We start from the raw sequence: 24,647 nt of genomic DNA, 5'->3' as shown, positions 1-24,647 counted from the left end.
TTGTGTGTGTGCTAGTGTGTTACATATATGAGGGTATGCACACACACGCTATGGCGTGCGTATGGAAGCCGAAGGATAGCTGTTGAGAGTTAGTTCTCTCCGCTATGACTTCTGAGAATCAAACTCAGGTTGTGAGGCTTGAACAGTAAGGGCTTAAATGCACAGAACCATCTCTATGGCCACCAAACCAATTCTAAGCATGGGAAATACAATTAACTCCCATGTGAGCACATGGTCACTGTGGCATCTTCAGAGTAACAGCATCCTGTTATGAACAGTAACCAGGATTCATTCACATGCCCCTACAACAGAGCAGGTTTCTCAAAGGCTGCCATGTATGTTCCGTTAATGCAGAGTTGACCACAGATGAAAACCAGTAGTAACTAATTTGTTTTCATTGTCTTCCTTATTGTTTTAACTCTGTGGGTGAATTAACTCGGAAATGTCTCTGTGGTGATGATTCACGGAGGTGAAGCATGGTATGGAGGAAAAGGAACACAAATGATGGCTGTGAGAGATCATATTCAGGAGGAAAGCCACGGGGACTGGGATGTAACTTGGCTGTCAGAGTACTGGTCTACCGTTTACCAAGCCTTGGTTTGGATACCCAGCACTGCAGAGGCTGGGCATGGTTGCGCACACCTTTCCTGTGCAGACACAGAAGAAAAGGGGTCAGAAGTTCGAATATGTGCATATTGTTAATGTTGCCTTTTGCTTCTTAGGGTGGTAAAGTGCTGTTTCCCATATCTGCTCGGCTGACTGAAAACAGTGAGTATTCATTGCAGCTTTTTTGTTTTGCTTTAACTTGAATCCGTTATCTTTGTTATTTATGATATGTTTTATTTTATTTGCAGGGTTGAATTTATAATTACCCAGGGATTGGATGTGCATGTCATTCCTGATGATTCAAAATCCATAGGCTGATCTGGCCTCTTCTCTCTGCCTTCTTGAACCTTCTTAGTCTTATTTATAAATAGTGTATGGGATACTTATTTCTAAGCATCAGTAATAATAGGAAGAAGTCTGGCCATGCCATCTTTCTGGTAATCCTGTTATTCTACCTATGTGATATGATAAATCATTCCTATTTCTATACCACAATCCCTTGTTCATCAATAAGGCTGTGTGCTCTGTCTGACAGTTTTAATTCAGTACCTACTAATGAACTTTAAGCTCTATTCACATGACATTAGAGGAAATTAAAAAAGAGAGATATTTCCAGCATGACGGTTTTTCTATAAATTTCTTGCTTTGCATATGAAAACAAGAAATTGGTTTTAATAGTAAGGTTACTGTTTCTGTTAGTGTTCTTTTTTTCCTCATTTCAATAGAAATTTGTTCACAGCAATGTAAAGAGTTCTAACTGAATTAAATTGAATAAGACATGCTCCTTTTATCTATAAAGTTCATAATCAAGTAAACTTCAATAAGCCTATCCAAGTTCTGGTCTAGACCAGTTTTTCTTGTTGTTCTGTCAATAATGGTTTACACACTATTTTGAAAGAATTTTTTCAAACATTTTAATGAACCATATGTATCGTGAAGGCTGACAATTTGATTTTGTAACATCGTCCTCAAGCCCCATACAAAAGGGAGGTTTGGATAAGTTGTTCTAGATGAAAGAATGCATAATAATAAAAACATAACTGTTCTTTCAAGCCAAAGAATCAAGTCCAGAGACTAGATTAACTATTCCTCAATACACTTTTTATTTTTTTCTTTTTCTATTTTTCACATATGTTGTGTGTCTGATATGTATGCGTGTGCACACATGTTTTCATGTATAGAACTCATATGAATAGGCTCTTCACATACATGTATACGTGTGGAGGCCCAAGCTTGATGTCCAGAATCATCCTTAATAACTCCTCTACCTTATTAATTGAGACAAGATTTCTCAGTCACATAAGAGCTCGTTCGTATGACTGCTTTTTCTAGAGACCTTGCTCTGGGCTCTCCTATTTTTGACTTTCTAAACTGGAGTTTCAGGCAGGCTGACACACATCCCATTCACAGATGGGTTCTGGGCACCTAAATTTGAGTGCTCAAACTTGTGCATTAAGCAATTTAAGCACTGAGCCATCTCCAAAATCATTCATATATACCTATTATAAAGTTCAAAATGGTCTTGAAATCATAATCCTCAAGCTTCAGTGTTCAGAGTAGGATTATAGGCATTTGTCATTGTGCCTAGCATAATGCAAGTCTTGAGACACTTATGGTTTATCATGGCTCCATGTTACATCATCAGGGTGGAGGCTGCTAAGTTTCATGAGTTACATCCATCACTCCATTCATAATATGGATTCAAAGGCATGTAGAAAGTATCAGTACCCATGGAAGAGGATGAAAGGGCAACTTTTGAATATCAAAAACTATGGGCATGGAATCCTGGATAATAACAAGAGAGTGATCTGGGCTCCCAAGAATGATTACACAAACAAGTGTCAAGCTAATGCCCAGTTTTAAGGATGTGAGAGACACTGGGGATAAAAAGGCATTTGTCTGAATCTAGGAATATCACGTGTAATACATTGGCTCCAAATGGTAGATCTACTACATCAATTTGTTAAGTTAAAGAAATTAATAAAAGCCATTAATTTGTGTTATCAAGTGAGGACTGTTCTCAACACTTTCATTTACAGTGTGCTGTATTTATCTTTCTCCCATGTTCTACTGTGCCCTCTGAATTTGCACTGAAGTTGATTTCTGTCTTCATTGCAAAGGTCTGCTATTATCCTTAGATTCATAAATACCCTAGGTTATAAAATCTCCAACTCACAAGGCAGTGGCAAGGAAAAGAATTGGAAGAGGATGCAGACAGGAGGTAAGTCTTCCAGATACTTAATAAAACTATTTGTTTTCATCCTGCGACAGTAACCATCCAAGTGGCACTAAGAGAATTGTTCATTTGGGTGAGTCAGCACGGAAGAAACTAAATACCTAATCAACAGCCCAAAGAAACTAAGGAAAGGCCATGTTATAGATCCGGGTGGAAGTCAATATCATCCTTTGTATTGACATTTTCTCCTTGTAAAACACCCTAGCTGTGTGTCTGTCTGTATACCATCCTGCATCTCTGTCAGAATGGAAACTCTCGCAGAGCAGAGGATTCACATATGTGTCTGGGTCAGTCAGATGACACAAGCTTCAATATCTTTAATTCTGTTTTCAAGAGTGAAACTGGCACTTTTAATTGCAAGCTTACAGGTTGAGACATGATAATGTTAACAGAAATAATGGCATCTGTTTAATCTCTTTTAAAACAGATGGTTTAGCACTCTTTGACTCACTGTTAGCTTCCATTTATTTTAGCTTTAGATGAGACCAGATTAAGGGGAAAGTAGTGTTTATCAAATGAAAGGAAGGACCATCCTACATTACTGAATGGAAATTTAAAAAAAAGCTGGCTGTGATACAAACAGGACTCTTGGCACTCTCATAACAAATCTTGGATAAGATCACTTAGAGAAATAATAAAATCATGCAAAACTGTTTTCTTTAGGGTTACAAAGAAATAGCAGAGGAATAATATTTTAATAAAAATATTCAGTAACTCAAATTTAAAATACTGAAGGTGACAGACTGATAATTCTAGGACATTGTTTTCACTGAGATATAATATATTTATATAGTGTTTGATTATTTTGCACTGGTTCAAATTATAACGTGTTGTGGAATTTCTGAATTTTTACAAAAGTAACTCTGGAAGAAATGGGGTGGTCTGGAGCAAGCTCACTCATTTACAAAAATGAGTTCTACATTCTAGGGTTTAAGATTCAAGGGCCAAGTTCAAGTCTAAATTGGCACTAAATCATGTCTATAGTATCTATGTCCACAACAGAACCTACGAGTGTTTTCGTTTCTGACTCACATAAAATGTAAAATAACTATTATAGGAAAACTGGATGCTAGCAAAAATCATCTTAAATACTTGACTTTTTATACAAAAATCAAAATGAGTGATTATTTTACTCACAAAAATTTATAATCATATATAATCCACTTAGAAATAAGTTCTGCTTACATGGATAAATATACATATATTATAATGTATATATTATGTAATTATAAAATTATATATTGTATAATTACTATATAACATAATCTAATTATATCTAATATATAAATATATGATATAATTTATTATATCACATAATAATATATAATTATATAATATATTGTATATTAATCATATATAAATATAATATATACTTATATATGATCTATAATATAATATATTATATATGATATATAATATTAATAATATAATATTAATCACACAATATTTATTTATATAACATTAATAAATATTTATTATATATGAATATAACTGTGATGTTAATGACATAATTACTGCTTGTAATATTAATATATTAAATATATTGTATAGTATAATTATATAAAATAATGTATTATAGATTTAATTATATATTGATATATAATTATATCATATATATGATACATATGATATATGATATAATTATAAACTATAATGTGTGTGTGTGTATATATATATATATATATATATATATATATATATATATAGTATACAATTAGAAAATGTTTAAAACCATGAATGGGGAAATGAGTGTGAGTTCAGTATTACATTTGAATCAGTGAAACCAAAATAGTTCATTAATGATGCTTCAACATTTATTTTCCTTTTTATAATTTAACATAAAATTTCAACATAAACACTCCCTTTCCCTACTCCAATTCCTTCTTTTCCTCAATACTCCCTCTGGAGTTGCTCATGGGTTTTAATCTTCTATGATTATTACACACAGAGAGACACACACAGACTTATCCTAGGGAGTTCATTTAGTACTCTCATGTATTTGTGTTTACTGCCGAACACATGGGATTAGATGACCTGTAACACAGTCATGTAATGAAGGGATGATCTTAAACATTAGTTATAGTACGCATTCCTACAGGCATAAATAGTATTAAGGAATTATAACCATAAAGACCATACAATACATCATTTGCAGGTGATATAGTTGATTAATAATAAAAGAAAATGGCTTATATGTGTGCAGCATAAATGAAGCGGCTTTTGAAATGTATCTGGAGGACTTGTTTGTACAAGCTAGAAGCACAGGCTCAGTTCTCCAGGCAGAACATTGTTTATAAGGATAACCGAGTAGGAGTGGTTTTAAATGAGAATTATTTTCCAGTCTCCTCTTAGAGATAACAGAGCAACACTGTTATACTGCTTTGCTGACCGTACTTCCTGCAGGGTGGTGGGTTCTTAAGCAGGGAAGAACATCACACCATCTGTATCAATTTAAAAAATTGAATTTGCTCCTGGAAAAGTATCCAATTGCCCTTGAGAAACAGAGCAGCTTCAGCAGGCTGGAGAACCACTCGTCAATCAACAAGTGTTAATGAAACATTGTAGGGCTGTGTTCTGACCACTATGGCCCTGGGTATGAACTATGTTCCCCCACCAACTGGGGATTTCAGTGGGAGGAATACTGTTGGCAAAAATTAGAATGCACGTGGAAGAAAGAACAACATATCCTTTCATTCTTGAATATGTTCTATTTGCACAATTCCATCTCAGAAGGAAAAGAATCATTTAGAACCAAAAAAAAAAAAAAAAAATAACACCCCAGAATCTGTAAAGAAGAAAAATGCTCTGTTGTTTCACATTTAAAGATATGTTTTCTGTCTAATTAATTAATTAAATTTGAGACAAAACTCTCACTCTGTAGCTCAAGCTACAGAGTCTGGCTCAAAGCATGTAATGTAGACAAGGTTAGATTCAAACTTGTAGTAATCATCGGAGCTCCACTTTGAGTTTTAGGACCACAAGTTTGAATCTAAACTTGTCTTCTTGTGTGGAAGAATTCCAATAGAACAATAATATTACTTCATAATATTCTTGTTTTATTCTGTCAACTATGATGAAGAGACAATCTTGATATTTTCAATATTTTATGTTCCATAGTTTATAAATTTACATAAGTATGATAACCATAGACAGTATAATATCTAAAAGAAGCATTACTAATGAGAATTCACATGGGAATTATTATCCTTGATCTGGTTCTTCTATAAGAGCCTATGGCTTTGTTGACTCCTATGTCACCTCTCAAACTCAGATTCACTTTAGGGAATGTTAAATGACCTTTCACAAGAACGGCAATCAAGAAAATCTTAGGAAGTCATAGATATTATACATTCATTTAATTTGGACATAAACTTTATAGTTGTTGCTGTTAAATGTTCCCTGTTTTCTGAGTCATTCGTCTACCTTGGCAGGATATGATGAGTCATAGTTCACTATATACATTAGCTCTTCCTCTCAGATTTATATTGACTACAAATCTAATTACATTACTGGATTTTCAAATAGTACATTCTCAAACTGCTGTAAACTTCAAAAGGAGGAATATAAGGAAAATGTTAATCAGAATATTTAGAACAGAGCAGATGCTCAATAAATGTTATGTTTTTCACAAATATTCAAAAAACATAGCAAAATTCATAATATTCTTCATAATAATACCTGTATACCAAAGCTGAATTAACTTTCTGGAATTTTCTCAATATATTAATACACAATGTCAACATTTTTATCTTTGCCACAAATATTTAGTAAGGTCTCTGGATATGTGTGTGAGAAAAAAGATCCAAAAATAATAAAAGTGCCAGATTTTAACAAGATACAACAGCTTTACATACATACATACATAAATACATACATTCACATGTACATAACGGTAAACTCATTGATTGGAAAGTGTCGGATAGACAGCATGTTTATGGAGCATCAAGCACAAATTCAGTAAACACGGAAGAGGTCTTGATAGGATAACTGTTAAAAGCCCGAACAGTGAGTAGAGGAAGTCAAGAAATTCAAAGTATTAATGGCTGTACTTGTGCTATTGAGGGGTGTGGAATTCTTTGTAATTACTGATGGGTTTCAAAATACAAGAGGAAGGCTAGAATTGGTATTGTAAACAATAGCAATCATCAGACGTCATTATGTTAAGGAAAAGAAGAAAAAAGAGGGAAGCTCAAAGTTTTCCATTCACAGTAAACAAGGTAATTAGGTAGTTAAAAAGACTGTTATAAATGTAAAGTATGATTTGCATTTTCCAGATGGCTAAGGACGTTGAATATTTCTTTAAGTGTTTCTTGGCCATTTCAGATTCTTTTGTTGAGAAATCTCTACTTAGAGATTCCATTTTACACCTCCCAGAATGGCTAAGATCAAAAACACAAGTGACATGTCATGCTGAGGAGAGTGTAGAGAAAGGAGAACACATCTCCATTTTTTTCTGGGAATGCAAAATTGTTTAGCCACTTTGTAAATCAATATGACTTTTTTTTCAGAAAACTGGGAATCAGTCTGTCTCATGATTCAGCTCTACCACTCTTGGGCGTATACTGAAAGAGCTTTCCATCCTACCGCAAGGGCCCTTGCTCAACTGCTCATAGCAGCTTTATTCATAATAGCCCCCAAATGGAAACGACCTAAGTGTTTCACTACCAAAACATAAATAAAGAAAATGTGATGCATTTCCAGCTGTTAAACAAAAAAAGACACCATAAAATTTGCAGGCAAACGGATGGAACTGAAAAATCATCCTGAGTGAGGGAACTCAGACTCAGAAAGACATGGTACGTATTCACTTATAAATGGATATTAGCTGTAAAGCAAAGAATAATCATGCTACAATCCACAGACCCATAAAGGCTACGTAAAAAGGAGGGTACAAGGTGGATGCAAGGACTCACTGGGAAGGAGAAACAGAGTAGTTTTCTCAGGTGGGCTGGAGAGATTGAGGATGGGAAGAGGAGGGAACAGATGTGTGTGTTGGGGGCTGTACAGGGAAGTGCTTCAGGGTGAATAGAAGCCCACTGCAGTGAAAACTCCCTGTAATCTGTGAGGGTGACCGCAGCAGAGATTCCTAGTAATGGGGTATGCAGAACCTGAACCAGCCATCTTCTGTAAGAGAGGAGAGGCTTCCAGGAGAGGGATTGGGACCAACCCAGCCACAAAACCTTCCACCTACAATTTGTCCTGTCTGTATTTTATCCTGTGCTGGGGTAAAGGTGGCAGAGAACTTACGGGAGTGGCCAACCAATGACTGGTCCAACTTGAGACCACCAGAGGGAGGCCACTCCTGACACTGCCAAGAACCAAAGGCTGAATAGCCCATAGACCTAGGATAGGAGATGGGTCAACAACACAGCAAGAAAATGCACAAAATCAACCAACCAAGTCTCATTGGAGCTCAAAGAGACTGAAGCGACAACCAGAGACCCTAATGGCTCTGACCTAGTTCCTCTGCATTCTTTTATGGTTGTGTAGCTTGTTGTTCTTGTGGGACTCCTAATATTGGGAATGGGAGCTGTCTTTGATTCTTTTTCCTGCTTTGGGGACTCTGGGGTGTTTTATTCTTGACATGAGGGTATGTACCTAGACTTATTGGAACTTCTTATGACATGTTTGTTTGTTATCCCTGGGAGGCCTGCTCTATTCTGAAGGGAAATGGAAAGGGGTGGGCCTTGAGAAGAAGTCAGTAGGGGACAGAGAAGAGAAGAGAGAGGGGAAACTGCAGTCAGAATTTAATATATGAGAAAAGAATACATAAAAGTAGAAGAAAAATAAAACAAAAGAAAGATGAAACATAGTAATCAAGGAGGTCAGAAGTAATAAATATCTACATTAGAGGTAAAGATAGAGAAAAGATAAATTCTTGCACTATTCATGGAGGATGAAGAAGACAACTCAAAAGGAATTTTTAGGATTTTGCAACTAAGAAAGGAGAAAGGAAGAGCTCTAGATAATATGACAGATTAAAACGAAATCTCAGTGTGTGGGACTTGGGGAAGCAGCATTCATATCACCTAGCACTCACTGGAGAAATAACCTCAGTGATCCACCCTATGCTACGCAGATTTACAGCAGTGGTATGTTGGAAACGGTCTAACACAATTTTTTTTCTGAAACACTTTTCAAATAGTGTTATAATGTAATGTGATCAAGTACAAGAGATTAAAAAGCTATGTCTTCCAGCCTGAATCCTATGACCTTAGCTTCTTTTCTCTTCAACATAGGCGAGTTATGACATTTTTCAGAAACCCATACTGTTATCTTTAAATTTATAAAGGCTACATGAGACCAAATTTCTGTTTATTGGCAGGAGAGCATAGAATGTAGAGAGGAAAGAAGGTATTGGATACAAAATCATGCATGAAAGATAAAAGTAAAGAGGTAACTGTCACATAAAATAGCCATTGAGTTAAAAAAAAAAAAAAAGTTCACAAGAAACAAGGAAGGTCCATAAACAAAAATAGTGCAGATTTCAAAAAGATAAAACAACTTTAAATAATATATGCCCAACACTAGGACACATAAACACAAAAAGAAATTAAATAAAGCAGCAATACAAAAATAGTATGAAACATAAGAACCTCATTTTCAACAGGGAATATACATCACCATGTAAAAAACTTCTATTAAAGAAGAATCCAGCAGCAACATAGACAGTCTAATATATCTCTAATAGATTCATCTAGATGACTCCATCCAACAGCAAAATATATACCTACTTCACGAATGTGAAGTGATCATCTCATTATATAGGTCCTATAATAAGCAGAAAATTGGTACAACATTTAATAAATGCTTATCAATGAATGTGGCTCCAAAAGTTAAAAACAGGGATAGCATATGACCTAGAAATGATACTCTGGAAGTTTATCTAAAGAGAATCAGAATGCCTAAGGGATATCATGTTCATCATAGAACTGTTCATGATACCAACCAGTACCATGGAGAAAACCTAGAATCGGTCAACAGATAAACTGATACAGAAATTGTATGTTCATGCACTCAGATATTCAGTATTTGAAAGATAAATGAATCCTTGCCATTTTAGCAGCATGGGCACACCTGGCAGACATCCTAAGTGAAATGAACCAAACACAGCATGACAAATTCTGTATGATAACTCTACTATGTGGAACCTGAAATCCTTCAAAAAAGAAGTAGAACAGAACAGCGATTGCCAGGCACTTTCCAGGAGAAAATGATAGCTAAAGTGTACATGCTGAAATTACCCAACCTTCTATATAATCTAGACCACTTGCCAACAGTAGAACATTGAAAACTTACAACTTAGTAAGAGGTTAATCCTTATGTTAAGTGTTATTACCAAATGATAAAGTAGATTTAAGGAAAACATTGATTAGATAATGAATATATCTTCTCACTTGATGGAGATAATAGTTTTGTGGCTTTGTAATTAATTACAAACAAATCAAGTTGTGTAGATTAATTACGTATAACTTTTTACATATAAATGATACACCTTACAAATTATCTTATTTGGGAACTAGAAAGATGACTAACTGGTTAAGAAAAAGCAATGCTCTTCCGAAGGTTCTGAGCCATATTGGCTGTCTCATAACTGTCCATAACTCGAGCTCCAGGGACTCTTATGCCCTCTACAGGTACCTGGACCCACACTCACACACACACACATACATACACACACACACACACAATGTTCTGAAAATTATTTTGTTTTCATATTTTTGTCTAGCATTACCAAAGAAAATAAAATGCATAAAGAGACGCACGTTCAGTGCAATTGGTGCAATGTGTAGGAAAGGGTCTTCAGCTCCTCATTAACGATTTGTGGTATGAAATATCTCCCAATGAAATATTTCAAGTTTCCATTTTGAAATCTCTGTTTTAAGAATGGGTACAAATAACTGCAATGATTGACCTCATTATACTTTTCTTTTTTCAGAATGGCTTTCATTTATTTGTTTTAGAATTCCATGATTTATAGAAAACACTTGGCAGAAACTCAAGTCAAATTATTATTTATTGGCAGTTGGAAGTGTATTCAGAGAAGCAAAAGACTTCCATAGGAAAATGGCTGTCACTTATTAACATAGTAAAAATACTTGGCTAATGAGGACTTTCCTCCTTTTCAAAGGCAGACATAGGGTTTTATTTAAGAATTCATGAAAAAAATCTTCCTGATGATAAGCAGTTGTGTTGTCCCAAGCTGTGATATTCTTGGATTTCTAACCCTTTTCTATTAGTATGACTTCAAATTATAGTAAACTCTCCTATCCTAAGCCCTTCTCTTAGATTTGCATGAGACTTGTTGGAAAGCGAAAAACTCTGTTCTTAATATAGCTAACCAATTGTTTGATTACCTATTGAATGTCTCTTTCTACAAAACAACATTATTTGGAAAGTGCAAGTGGACTCTTGAGTTGCTGAACAAGTAGGCAAAGGAGGTTTCTATGGCAATCAAGTCCTTCACTACCATAGAGTTCTAGACAATACCTGCATGTTTTTTTTCCCTCCCTTTCCTACATTTCTTTCTTTGTTCTTGTATCCTTCCTTTCATTATAAAAATTGACTTGGAAAATAATTTAAAATTTTTTAAAAGCAAGGATTATCAGTGTTCTTGTTTATTTCATATAAACACTCAGTTTTATTAAAGTCATTTTCCCAGCCTATGTCTTTCACAAACACTATGTAAGTTTTGCCAGCACCCCTTAAAAAGGAGAGTAAGCAAGAAATCATTTAGGTTACTAAACCACTTGAAAACAGTGACAAAGTTTTGAATCGGTTTATTTCATATCCAATCATTCACTTGTATTTAATGACTTAAATTTTAGGGAAATATTTAAAACAGTGTAAAGTCATTGGAGATGAAGAAATTACTAATAAGAGCACATTAGAAAGAAGATGAAGTTTAACATACTCTTAGCCTAGTTCAGTTACTGAGATACAATGTAATTTCCTTCTGTAACAAGATACATGCATCAATTTAAATCATGTGCCTTATAAGAGACCCAGTGTTTAGATGTAAGATTTGTTTCAAGACAGTAAGTTGTATAAACTGAGTGTGAAGACGCATGTCTACAATCTTAACATAAGGAGGTACTGATGAAATAATGACAGTTTGAAACTATCCTGAAGTATAAAGTGAGAATCTATCTGAAAACAAAATAGAACTGAAACATATTTTTTATGGCTCCAGTGGGAGGAATAGTATATGAAAGACTGTTTTTAACAGTATAAATTAACAAATAGGTTATAGTAAACAAATAGGTTATAGTGCTTTAGCTTAATCACATTGTTCTTTATCGTATCATCATAAATTATGTTTAAGGGGGGCCAAATACTGCGTGAAATGTGAGCCTTTATAGCAAGCTATAGCAAATTTGAATAAATTTAAACAAAAGCATTGAGGAGTACTAAGAATTTGAAGATACTATGTAGAAAAAAATCAGAGTTAGTGTGTTAATCCACCAATTTTTTTCTCAAAGGTTAACTGCTACATAAACAAGGATGTCAAGAGACACTAGAAAACAAGAATGACATTACAACTTTCCCCACAGCGGTTGCGATGTAATCTTATAGAACACACACACACATACCCGTGTTCATGTTAGGGTCATGTTTTACTAGAGCATGTTAGTTTAAGGGAATGGTAAAGCCTGTTGTAATCATGTCACAATATATTAAGGGCCAAATAATAGTGTCAGCTTTGTAAAGATGTAAAGGCCTGAAATTCTAAAATACAAAGCCAAAATAAATCGCACACCCAATGTTGCAATTCAAAATTCATGTGATAAAATTTTACTGTAATTTATAAGTTCTTTTTCATGTTTGAGAACTTTCTAACTAGATTTGAAGCTCATTTTATTATTATTACTATTACTATTATTAATTACAATTTATTCAATTTGTATCCCAGCTGTAGCCTCCTCCCAATCTCCTCCCATCCTTCTTCCCTCTTTCCCTCCTACGATTCTCCCCTAGTCCACTGAAAGGGAAATTTCTTCTGCCCTACTATCCTACCCTAGCTTATCAGGTCTCATCAGGATTGTCTGGATCCTCCTTCTCTGTGGCCTAGTAAGGACACCTCCACAGGGGGAGGTTATCAAAGACCACCATTCATTCCAAAGACTGCCCCTGCTCCCCTTACTAGGGAACCCCCATGGAGACCAAGAGGCCTATAGGCTACATCTGAGCAGGGTGTCTAGGTCCTCTCCATGAATGGTCCTTGGTTTATTCATCAGTTCCTGCAGGCACCCCTGGGCCTGCAGATTTTTTTTTTGGCTCTGTGGGAATTTTTTGGACAGTAGATAAAATCATTGAAAATCCCGTGTTTACAATCAGAGAATTATAAATAAATGAAGTTTCCTAGTTAACTTTAAAATAAAAAAAGAATGTTAGTTACCAAATCCTAAAGTCTTTAATTTTTAGGCAGGTTGTGTAAGGTTAGACAAAAGAAAAAGGATATTTTGAGCAATTTACTATATTCTATTCTTCATTAGAATAGAATTGTGTTGTATGATAACTATGGTTGTCATTTCTTAAAAAGTAGGTTAGGGCAGAGATTCAGATTTTAAATGCTAACCGCGCATTAACACCTTCCTTTCTACTCCCTAGAAACAAATTTACCTCTCATTAGTTTCCCCCAAACAACTTAGGCTTTCTCTACAGGCATGGTTTCACAGTTTCTTCACCCCCAAGAAGTCCTGTTTCTCTGTCCTTGCTCTTATCATGCACACTACCTTCTTTCCTGATAACAGAACCTCTGCCTGAAGTTATCTCTGCTCCTCCTGTCACACACCCCTAAAGAATGCGAAAATAATCCGAACTTTTGCTTTATTAAACATTATCTATAACAATAGCCTTAAATCAGAAACAGCAATAACTAAGTGAAAAATAATATTTGGTTTATGTTAACAGGATTTTTTGCACATTTGTTCTTTTTGTTATTGTAATGAGGAGGCAAGGTCTCTTCACATAGTTGAGTGTGGAGCTGAAATTATGACTTTATACCCCAGCTCCTATGGAAATTATTGACATGTGTCACTACATGAGGCATATATATCTTTAGATCAATGTCATTATTTTTGTAACATTGAATCTCCCAAGATTTGCCTTACCCAAATCATGTTTCATGAGTCAAGAGGTCACTGACCAGTCGTGATCTTTTGGATCAGTGTGATAAGCACTCAGTGCTCTCTCTTCTTAATGAGAATAGAGGCAACACTTTGCATTTCAATTGGAGCTTAGAGGTCACCACACTGTCAGTTACAATACATGGAATGAGGGCCAAGTGTCCTCAAGCTACAGGCTACAATTCTCCATGGTTCCCATAGCACAGGAAAGAGAGAAATGACTGTTTACATTTTTGAAAAGTCCTTGGGTCAGCAATGTTGTCATGACAGGATGTAGAAGTTTTCAGGAGGCCGGGTCACTGTTGGTGTTCATATTCATCCACAAGACAGAGTTCTTAGGACACACAGCCACAGGCATTCTCTACTTGGTCAAATAGAATGATTCAAACATATGTTTGTTTCGGTTTTAAGCTTAAAGATAGTGTTACCAATAAATATTTTTGGCACAAACATTATTTACTAACTGCACAGAAAAGCCTCAAGTTTTAAAGCTATATTTATATTGTCTTGTGTAGCTAACCTCTTTAGGTTAGTTTACTTTTCAGAACCTTAGGGAATAAATAAAATAATCTCAGACCAGCAAAGTCACAAGAAGTAAGCACACACACACACACACACACACACACACACACACACACATACACACACACATTCAACAATTAAAACAACAACAAAATAATAGGAATCAATAATAATTGGTCATTGAGCTCTCTCAACACCTTTGATCTCTCAATTCCCCAAGAAAGAGAGATATGTTCATATGTTATAGGAACTAGAAAAAATAATTCTGAGTTATCCCAGACCCCGAAAGACTAATGTGGTATATATTCACTTCTATACAGACATTAGCTGTCAATCCAATGATAACCAAGCCAATAATCCATAAAACCACAGAGAGTAGGTACAGAGTAAGGGAGTAGAGCAAACAGATGAATCTCACGATGAAAGGAAATTAAAACAGGTATTTATGGATAGATGGAATAGTCTGAAACTGGGGGAAGGAGAAAATCAATTGCTGCAGTTTCTACACACGTACAATGCATGTTTACACACCTCCCTCCAATAGCATATAGAATCATGTGCAAGGCAATTAGTAATAATTATAAATGTATATTTTAAAGTTACAAACCCTGGATTGGGCATAGACATGTTTTCAAATTTAGTATTTATGGTGAATTTTCTGATATGTCAAACCCCATAACTGTGACAATTTCATATAACAAAAACAACAACAACAACAAAATGTACCTAAAATGTCAAGAGCTTTCATGTGAAAATATAATGTGGCTTCGAGATATTCAATTACTCATATTTGTCATTTGCTGTTATAAATTTCCATCTCCTCTGCCTAGAATGTCCTTTTTATATTTTTCCAAATGTCTAACTCTTACTTATCTTTTAAGACCTATAGAAAATGTCACTATTCTGTGAATCTCCGAACATGAATCACTCTATAACTCCTATGCCATTTTATACTATCTCTCTGGAACACTATTTTGTATTTAATACACTCTCTCTTCCTATGATAAACTTTTCCTACATGACCAGAATGTTTTTTTTTTTTTTTACATTTGATGGCATGTGAATGCGAACATCTATCACACTTAGAATATTATTTTTCTGTCTATACTTAATTTTATACTTCAAAGAGTGCATTATATTACTTGTAGTCAACACTAAAATTATTGCCTTGGCCTCCATGTTAAAATCATAATGTAGATTGTGCTTTTGTTTTCGTTTTATTATTTTGTTGTTTTGTTTGGGTTGGTTTGGGGGGGTTGTTTATGTTTGTTTGTCGTTTATTTGGGGGGTCATTAACAAGAGTTTCCCCACTTGAACTCTTCTGGGCACAATTTCTGTTTATTCTTTCAGGATATACTTCCAAAGATTCTCCTTCAGACATGAAGACTTATTACTCAGAGATTCCCTGGTGGGTAACCCCTGAATCCCTACTCCCTGACCCTAGCTCATTCCAGGGTCGTGGATGCTCCCAGACATACTACACGAATTTGCTGAAAGTAGCATTCCTTGGAGCAGGGAGAAGGGTGTTCTCACAGTGCTTCCAGGAGAGGATAGAGAGAGGTCGCAGCCTAGAGCCAGACATTAATCCAACATTCTCGTTGCTGCATTTTGATACTCCTTTTCTCCACCCAAACTTCATGACCTCACTGAGAAAAAAAAAAAAAATCCTTGTTTTGCAATCTCAAATCACCTTAGATAGATGGTGATTAACCATTTACTTACAAATGGTTTTAAGATAAAATTGTTTCTTTTTTTCCTTTATTATAGCCTCAAATGACTAGTTCCAAAATTTTCGAATATTTTGTTCCATTTTCTGAAATGAAAATAAATTAAAAAGTCAAGTATAACAGCTTTTATGGATATATGCTGTGATGACTGAAGAGTGAACTTGCCTCACAATGATTTTTCTGGACATAGTGTTTAGGTGAAGCAAAATTTCTATCATTACCTCTCAAAGATAATTAGAAAATTATGTATTCCCCATAATGCAGAAAATTTAGAAAACTGAGTGCTTACAATTCTCAGATAATCATAGTTTTTGATCCCAAGCAAACACACAATAAAATGAACAACCAACAAATTTTATTTCCATTTTATTATATTGTATATTATATTATATCCATTATATTGTATATTATATTATGTCCTTACTGAAGTATGTGCTATACAGAACACACACCACAAACTAATGAAGCTAGCCTGTACACTCAAAGACAGATAACACCAATCACCTCCCATCACTGGAACCTCAGCAAACAATGTGTCATGTTGGGATTTTCTATCCCTTTGATTAGAAAGTAGAGTTTATTGTAACGTTTAGAGAATAAAGGGGAATATTGGTACATTTCAGTATTCACTTCACAAGCCTATTTAGGACACCAGTGATGAAATGACAAAACAGTGCACCGAAGAATGACCATTCAGTCAATGTACGTGCACTAAGCATGCACCATATGGGGCTGGCCAGGTGACTCGCCAGGTAGAGTTCAAGGCCTAGAACCCACAGGGTGGAGAGAGAACTGATCTCAGAAAAAAAAAATTCTTTCCACATACACAAAAGAAAGAAGGAAAGAAAGAAAGAAAATCCCACCTATATTTTAGATACCCACTATTTAACTGCCATTAGATTCAAGGTTCATGACAAGACAGAGTTCCTGCCCTCATTGGTCTTTCCATGTATAAATATAGTCTTTGAGTACACACCTTCTCTCAACAATACCTGCTTTTTCACTCCAGGATGCTATGCATAAACTAAGCAACTTTCTTCCCTACTTACGAGAGCCCGAAACTGTTTGCAGTGTCATTTTATAGTCCCGGGAAGGTACTTGTGAAACATTGCCCCTATGCCCAGCCACATCGCTGAAAATGTATCCGGAGCTCCCTGCAGCCTCTGTAGGTATGTTGAGTCCTTGGGTACAATTTCGTAAGAAGGACAGATGGAGAAACAGCAATGCTGTGCTAGGTGTGGTTGAAATTAGACCGAGATTGTAAAACGTGATTAGATTTCCAAAATTTAAGCACATTTGAGCAGCTGCCTGATTGAGTCTATTCTCCATAAGGAATAGATACTAGCTTTTCATTATTTTTTTTTCTAAACTAAAGAATCTCGTTCATAGAGATAACACTTAAGACCGTCTAAGTGTTACTCCTACATCTCCCAATAATGACAATTCTTCCTCATATGTCTCGATGAGGTAAAGTGTGCTTGGCATTCATTTAAATATGCCAGGTAGGGGGCAATAGCTCACCATGCGGTAAAACAACTCATTCTTTTTCTGTCTGTCCTTTAAACTGGAATTCCAGAATATCATTCTGGACATAGCCCAGCACCTAGTAAAATTGTTTTCATATTACATGTTAAGATTATGACAATTTTAAAGGGATAAAATACTGTGATTGCTTACTAATAACACAATATAGATAAGTCTTCTAAATTCATAAGTCATTTTTAATTAATTCAATTTACATCTCAGTCAATGGCCCCTCCCTCCTCTCTTCTCAGTCCCTCCCTCCCTTCAGCATCCCCTCCCCGCTATGCCTCAAAATATGGGAGTCCCCTGCCCCGACACCCCAGCTCAAAAGTTCACATGAGGACTGAGATTGTAGTTTGGCTTTTTTAACCTAATTATGTTATAAACAAAAAGAGGAGAGAAAAGAGGAACTGACATAGAATTAGAACTTTTTCTTTTCCCAACACTGAAGTAGAAATATTAAGGATAATTGTTTACTATCTTTACTCCAACGATAAACTATGTTTGATGCATAATGGGGGAAAAGGAAATAAAAACAAATTCATAATCAAGTTGGTGAATAAATTTTACTTTGTCAACAACTATACAGACCTAATTTCAATAGAGACCATGAAAATGCTTCATAAGACACATGACTGGAATTTAATAAGCTGCATAAACAATGTCCTTTTCAACTCCTGATGCTGCAGGGTTTTTTTGAGAAGTAATATTTTTGTTACCTGTTTCTTGCAATGGATTGTGCTTAAGTCCCTGGATTCATGTTTGTCCATATTCAACTTCAGCTTTTAACCATTCATCGTAATGATGGAACATTTAGAATCATGAATTCTGTCTCTTACAGCTTTGTGTCATATGCAAATAAAGAACACACACACACACACACACATATATATATATATATATATCCTTCTAAGTCAGTTGTTAGAAATGAAATTATTGGGCTCTGATATATGAGTGGTTAAAAGACAACAAAACACTCTTCTAGAGGCCCAGGTTTATTTGCCAGGGTCCAGGGCCCACTCAGGTGGATCGCAATCATCTTTTACTCCTACTCTAGAGATCTGACACTCTCTTCTGGCCTCCTCAGGCTATAACTGTGTCTCCTTCTAGACTGAACTCATAAACTAGCTGTGTCCCTCAGGACCTGTCAGATACAGTCTTTCACTTTACAGCCCTTTAAAGATCTGATGACAGTGAGCAGGTGTTTCTAATGCTTATGTTCTCTTTACTGAATTTTTTTTCTGTTGCTTTCATAAGGTCTTTGTACAACTCAGCTTCAAGATATGTCACTGTTTCAGAGAGTGTCTGCTAAATATGTTGTGGGTGACAATCTTCCTTTAAAGCAAACCACCTGTAACAGGGCAAAACAGTTTAGATGTAGTACTTTATGCACAGTGGGAAACAGAATGACTTAATATGTTGAGCCCAAGGTGACTTCAACAAGACTTAGCAGACAGGAATAAAGTGTCATGCTGTCAGCTCCTCCCACTTACGATTTACCCTGCTCACTCCAGAGTCAACTTAGAATTATTTTTCAATCTGTCTTTTAGAATGAAGACCTCCAAAACAAGTGAGAAAACAAGCTCCAGGTAAGATGACTTTCTTCTCAAACTTCATTTAATCCTGTAATGATAGGCACTCAGTTTGGATCTAGGTTTAGCCATTGTGGAATATTTTGTGTGAAAATTTTACTCATATATTTTGGAAACATATATATTCATGAATAGCCTGGAGATATGTTAATGTCCAAGGGATAAATGAATTTTGTATTTTAATAGATATTGTCAAAGTGCAAAGTTATAAAACTGTACACATACACACACGCACACATATATATCATATATATATGTATATATTATTACATGAACAAATACAGGCACACACACATACACTACTAAATTCCAGGAATATTAATCCAAAATTTCAGGATGCAAAGTATGAGCAAAATATATAAAATATAGATATAAAAATCAATTTGAGAAACTTCATAAATGGCTCAATAGTTAATGGAGATTGTTGTTCTTCCAGAGGACCTAGGTTTTATTGCAAGTACCCACATGGCAGTTCACAGCCATCTGTAGTTGCAGTTCCAGTCACGCCAACACTTTCTTTTGGTCTCAGTCATGTATGCGATGTACAGATATAGTCAAAACATCAACATCCATAAAATATTCAAAAAATAATTTAATGTGTAGAAAGGTTGGGATTCTTTTTGTACTTACTATTTGAGTAAAATATTTTAAATCAAATTGGCTTTTTAAAAAAAAAAAGTTCCTATGAGCTGTTGATGCACTTCAAAGTAACTATTATTTAGCATCTCAAAGTATATTTAAGAGCCAGATTTCCCTAGATCCTGTTTGTTGAACGCCCCTGTTGGCAGTATGAACTTGGGTGGGTATGGGACTAAAAATAAGCAGACTAAGGGCTCATGCAATATTCAACTTTATTTAGAGCATCAGACAATTTTTACTCAGGGTTAAGAAGAAGTACATAAGTAAGGTGTCCGATCACAAAGACAGTCACATGTGGCAAAAACATGTTCTTCCATAGAGTCATATGAGTAACAACAGTTGAAATAAACTTATTCCTATCCACTACACCTGAAAGTATAACAAGAACAACTATGTGCTTTGAAGAAACTGAGGTCACATGACTCTTGTCTTGTTTTCTTACAAGTACTCAAAATTCTTACATGACTCCATTCTTGGACCTTGAGGGGACCTTGGGACCCCTCCCTTGTCGCCTCCCAATCCCACCCTCCCTCTTCTCCCCCTATGATCTGCCCCTAATCCACTGATAGGGAAGGTCCTCTTCCCCTTCTATCTGACCTAGCCTATCAGGACTCATCAGGACTGGCTGCATTGTCCTCCTCTGTGGCCTAGCAAGGCTGCACCAACCCCCCAGGGGGGAGGTGATCAGAGAGCCTGCCACTGAGTTCATGACAGAGATACCCCTTTCTCCCCTAACCAGGGTTTTTTAGGTCCCTTCCATTCATGTTTCTTGATTGGGGTATCAGTCTCTCAGGGCCCTCTGGGCCCAGAATTTTTGGCTCTGTTGGTCTCCTTGTGGAGCTCCTGTCCCCTTCAGGTCTTTGTCTCCTCCTTCTTTCATAAGATTCCCTGCACTCTGCCCAAAGTTTGGCTATGAGTCTCAGCCTCTGCTTCAATATCTCGATCAATAGAGTCTTTCAGAGGCTCTTTGTGGTAGACTCCTGTCCTGTTCCCTATCTTCTCCTGCTTCTGATGTCTACCATGTTTGCCCTACTGAATGAGGATTAAGCAACATCCCTAGGGTCCTCCTTGTTGTTTAACTTCTTTAGGAGTATAGTATGTTTATCCTTTATTATATGTCTAATAACCACTTATAAGTGAGTATATACCAGGTGTGTCTTTCTGTTTCTGGGTTACCTCACTCAAGATGAACTTTTCTAGTTCCCACCATTTTCCTGCAAATTTCATTCCAGTATCAGGAATGTACAAATGTCATTATTCAAAAATACAAAATAAATTATCTGTAGGCATGAACAACGACAGCAGAAAACCATTATATATTGTCAATGGAAACCATAACTGATGATTACAGTGATCAGCCAGCCTTCTCATCAGTCATTTTCTCCAGGTGACTTCTCTGAAGTTATCAGTGAGAAACCTGCATTGAGCTTCCTGTCATAGCAATGTTCCTGTCATAGCAAAGCTCTCTTCTAGGAAATACAAGGTGCCACCTCTTACACCCCCTCCATTCCACCCATTGTGCCCATTCAAGCTCTTTTGTTTTTTAGAAATTTCTGTCTCTACAGCTTTGGCTGTACTTAGCAAGGAGGCCATCTCAAAGCATCCATTGTTGGATCAATGGTTTCATTTTTCATCGTGTTCACAAAATATCTGAGCATAGCATCATAACCAACCTCTGAGGAAGTCTGCAAAACTTTCTCAACTATCAAAGGTCATTCAACACCCACATTCCTAGCAATAGTCACTGCAGGAACTTTGCGTGCTCTTTTAATAATTTCCATGCCTCTTTTCTGCTCTTCGTTAGCAGGCTTTTGTGAATCCACGGCTGCGATGCACTGAAGCAGACCGCAGCCCTCTCCTAGAACAACGCCTTCTTCAACAGCTGCTGTCGTAGCACTGAGAGCATCAGTGACTGGGTCCTTCTTCTCATTCACTTCAACGTCACTTGTCCCTCCAACCTTCAGCACAGCTGCTGCATCTGAAAGTCTAGCAAGGCACTCATTCACTTTTTCCTTTTCCATATTCACTAGTTGGGATGTCTAGCTGCTCAGTGATCTTTTGAATACGTTTTCAGTTTGAGGTTTGCCACCTTTTCCTTTTAAAGCATAGGATCATCTTTGGTGACAATGAGTTCTCCAAATTTTCATAGGTCATGAGCTTGGACACCTTCAAGGTTTAGAGTCAAACCCTCTTCTCCAAATACCACACCACCAGTGGCAGTAGCCATATCTTTAAGATGGGTCTTCCGATTGTCCTCAAACCCAGGAGCTTTGGCTGCTACAACCTAAAGACCAACTTTTAGCCTGTTCAAAACTGGTGTGATTAGAGCTGGTGCATTAAGAGTTTCAGTAACGGTGACCAAGGGTTTCCGATGAGCACTGTACAATGGACTGGACAAGAATTTTTCTTTTCATTCAACAGAACATCGGCATCTTGGGATTCACACTTTGACCATTTGATGTGTTAATAAAATATGAGGAAATATTATCCTCTACCAAACTTTATACCTTTAATAATTTCTAATTCATCACTCAGGGTTTTCCATCTTTCACTGTGATGACACTCTTTTTTCCGACCCTTTTCCTTGCATCAGAAATAATGTTTCCAAGGTCTTTGTCTCCATTTGCAGAAATTGTAGCAACCTGAGTAGTTTCCTCAGGGGTTGTCACAGGCTTAGATTTTTTTTTTTTTAATTTAGCAATTACAGCATCATCAGCCAACTTCACACCTCTCCGTATTCCCACTGGATTAGCCCCTTCGTTGATCTTCTCACCTAATTGGCAATAAAATGTGCTGGAACAGTAACAGTGGTAGTGCCATCCCCAGCCTCCTTATTTATGTTATTGGCAACATCGTGAACAAGATTAGCGCCGATATTTTTGCATTTAGCCTTTAAATCAATTGACTTTGCAACAGTGACCCCCTTCTCTTGTTACTTTGAGACTTCCCCAAGTCTGTTCAGTAATCACTGTTCTTTCCTTTGGCCCCATTGTAACAGCTATACCATTGGCCAAAAGGTCTACACCTTGAAGCATTAAGGATCGAGCATCCACACCAAAGTTTACATGTTTGGCATAAGCCAGAGTGAGATGAGGAGCCAGTGCCCAGGACACAGGTCCTATCTGGAGAAAGACTGAGGATAGTAGAAGCATTTCTGTAGGAGGCAGAGCATGTGGCAAGGCAGGCCATTGGTGCCCAGTGAGGAGATATACTCTAAGTTTAAAAATCAACAGAAAAGACACATAGTATCAAAGTTCCCATAAAAATAATAATTTATTATGATAAACCATTACATCATTCACCTCTCTCCAGACAAGGTTTTCAGTGCAATGGTGGTGGTTAATACAGAGACTTATGGTTTGTGAAGTTGAGGAGAATAAGTGCCTATAGTTGGCCCTAACTGGGACACGCCCCACCAAAATCTGGGGGAAATTATAGAAGAAGCATGATAAAGATGGAATCAAATCAAAGACCTAGAAATAAACCCACACACCTATGCATACCTGATTTTTGACAAAGGAGCGAAAACAATACAATGGAAAAAAGACAGCATCTTCAACAAATGGTGCTGGTCTAACTGGATATCTACATCTAGAAAAATCCAAATATATCTATATTTATTGCCTTGCAAAAACTTCAGGTCCAAGTGGTTCAAAGACTTCAACATAAAACCAAATACACTAAATCTGATAAGGGAGAAAATTGGTAAGAGCCTTGAACTCATTGGCACAGGAGACAATTTCCTGAACAGAACAAAAACAGCTCAGGTTATAAGATATAAAATTAATAAATGGGATCTCTTAAAACTAAAAATCTGTAAAGCAAAGGATGCTATCAATAGAACAAAAAGGCAGTCTACTGATTGGGGAAAGATCTTCACCAATCCTACATCAGACAAATGGCTACTATCCAGAATATAAAGAACTCAAAAAATTAAACACCAACAAGGTAAATTATCCAATTAAACACTGGGAACAGAAAGACACACAGTATATACTCACTTATAGACAAATAATATAGGATAAGCATACTAAAATCTGTACATCTACAGAAGCTAAGCAAGAAGGAAGACCCTGGGTAAGATGATCAATCCTCACTCAGAAAGAAAAATGGGATGGACATTGGAAGAAGGAGAAAACAGGAAACAGGAGAGGACCTACCACAGAAGGCCTTTTAAACACTGTACCCAGCAGTGTATCAAAGCAGATGCTGAGGCTCATAACCAAACTTTAGGCAGAGTGCATGGAATCTTACGAAAGAAGGAGGAATTAGTAAAATCTGGAGAGGACAGGAACTCCACAAGGAGAGTAACATAACTCCCCCCCCAAAAAAAAAAATATCTGGGCACAGTGGTCTTTTCTGAAACTCCAACCAAGGACCATTCACGGAGATAACTTAGAACCCCTATCCAGACATAGCCCATGGCATCTCAGTATCCAAGTAGGTGCCCTACTAAGGGGAACAGGGACTGTCTCTGATATGAACTCAGTGGCTGGCTCTTTGATCACTTCCCCTTGAGAGGGGAGCATCCTTGCCAGGCACAGAAGAGGACAATGCAGACAGTCCTGATGATACCTGATAAACTAGGGTCAGATGGAAGGGGAGGAGGACCTCCCCTATCAGTGGACTTGGAGAGGGGCATTGGAGGAAATGGTGGAAGGAGAGTAGGACT

General features: G+C 36.5%; 1 protein-coding gene and 1 pseudogene across 1 annotated transcript in view; both read right to left on the bottom strand.

Annotated features, from left to right (window-relative positions):
* Ctnna3 (catenin alpha 3) overlaps nt 1-24,647 on the bottom strand; it is a 1,637,506-nt gene that overhangs the window by 604,927 nt on the left and 1,007,932 nt on the right. The window lies entirely within an intron of this gene.
* On the bottom strand, nt 21,410-23,127 carry LOC129670358 (60 kDa heat shock protein, mitochondrial-like; annotated as a pseudogene).

This window comes from Psammomys obesus, unplaced genomic scaffold, assembly GCF_907164565.1.
Source record: "Psammomys obesus unplaced genomic scaffold, mPsaObe1.curated_primary_1811, whole genome shotgun sequence".
Classification (NCBI taxonomy): domain Eukaryota; kingdom Metazoa; phylum Chordata; class Mammalia; order Rodentia; family Muridae; genus Psammomys; species Psammomys obesus.
Note: the sequence above shows the minus strand (reverse complement) of the source record. Positions and strands in the feature narration are given on the sequence as shown.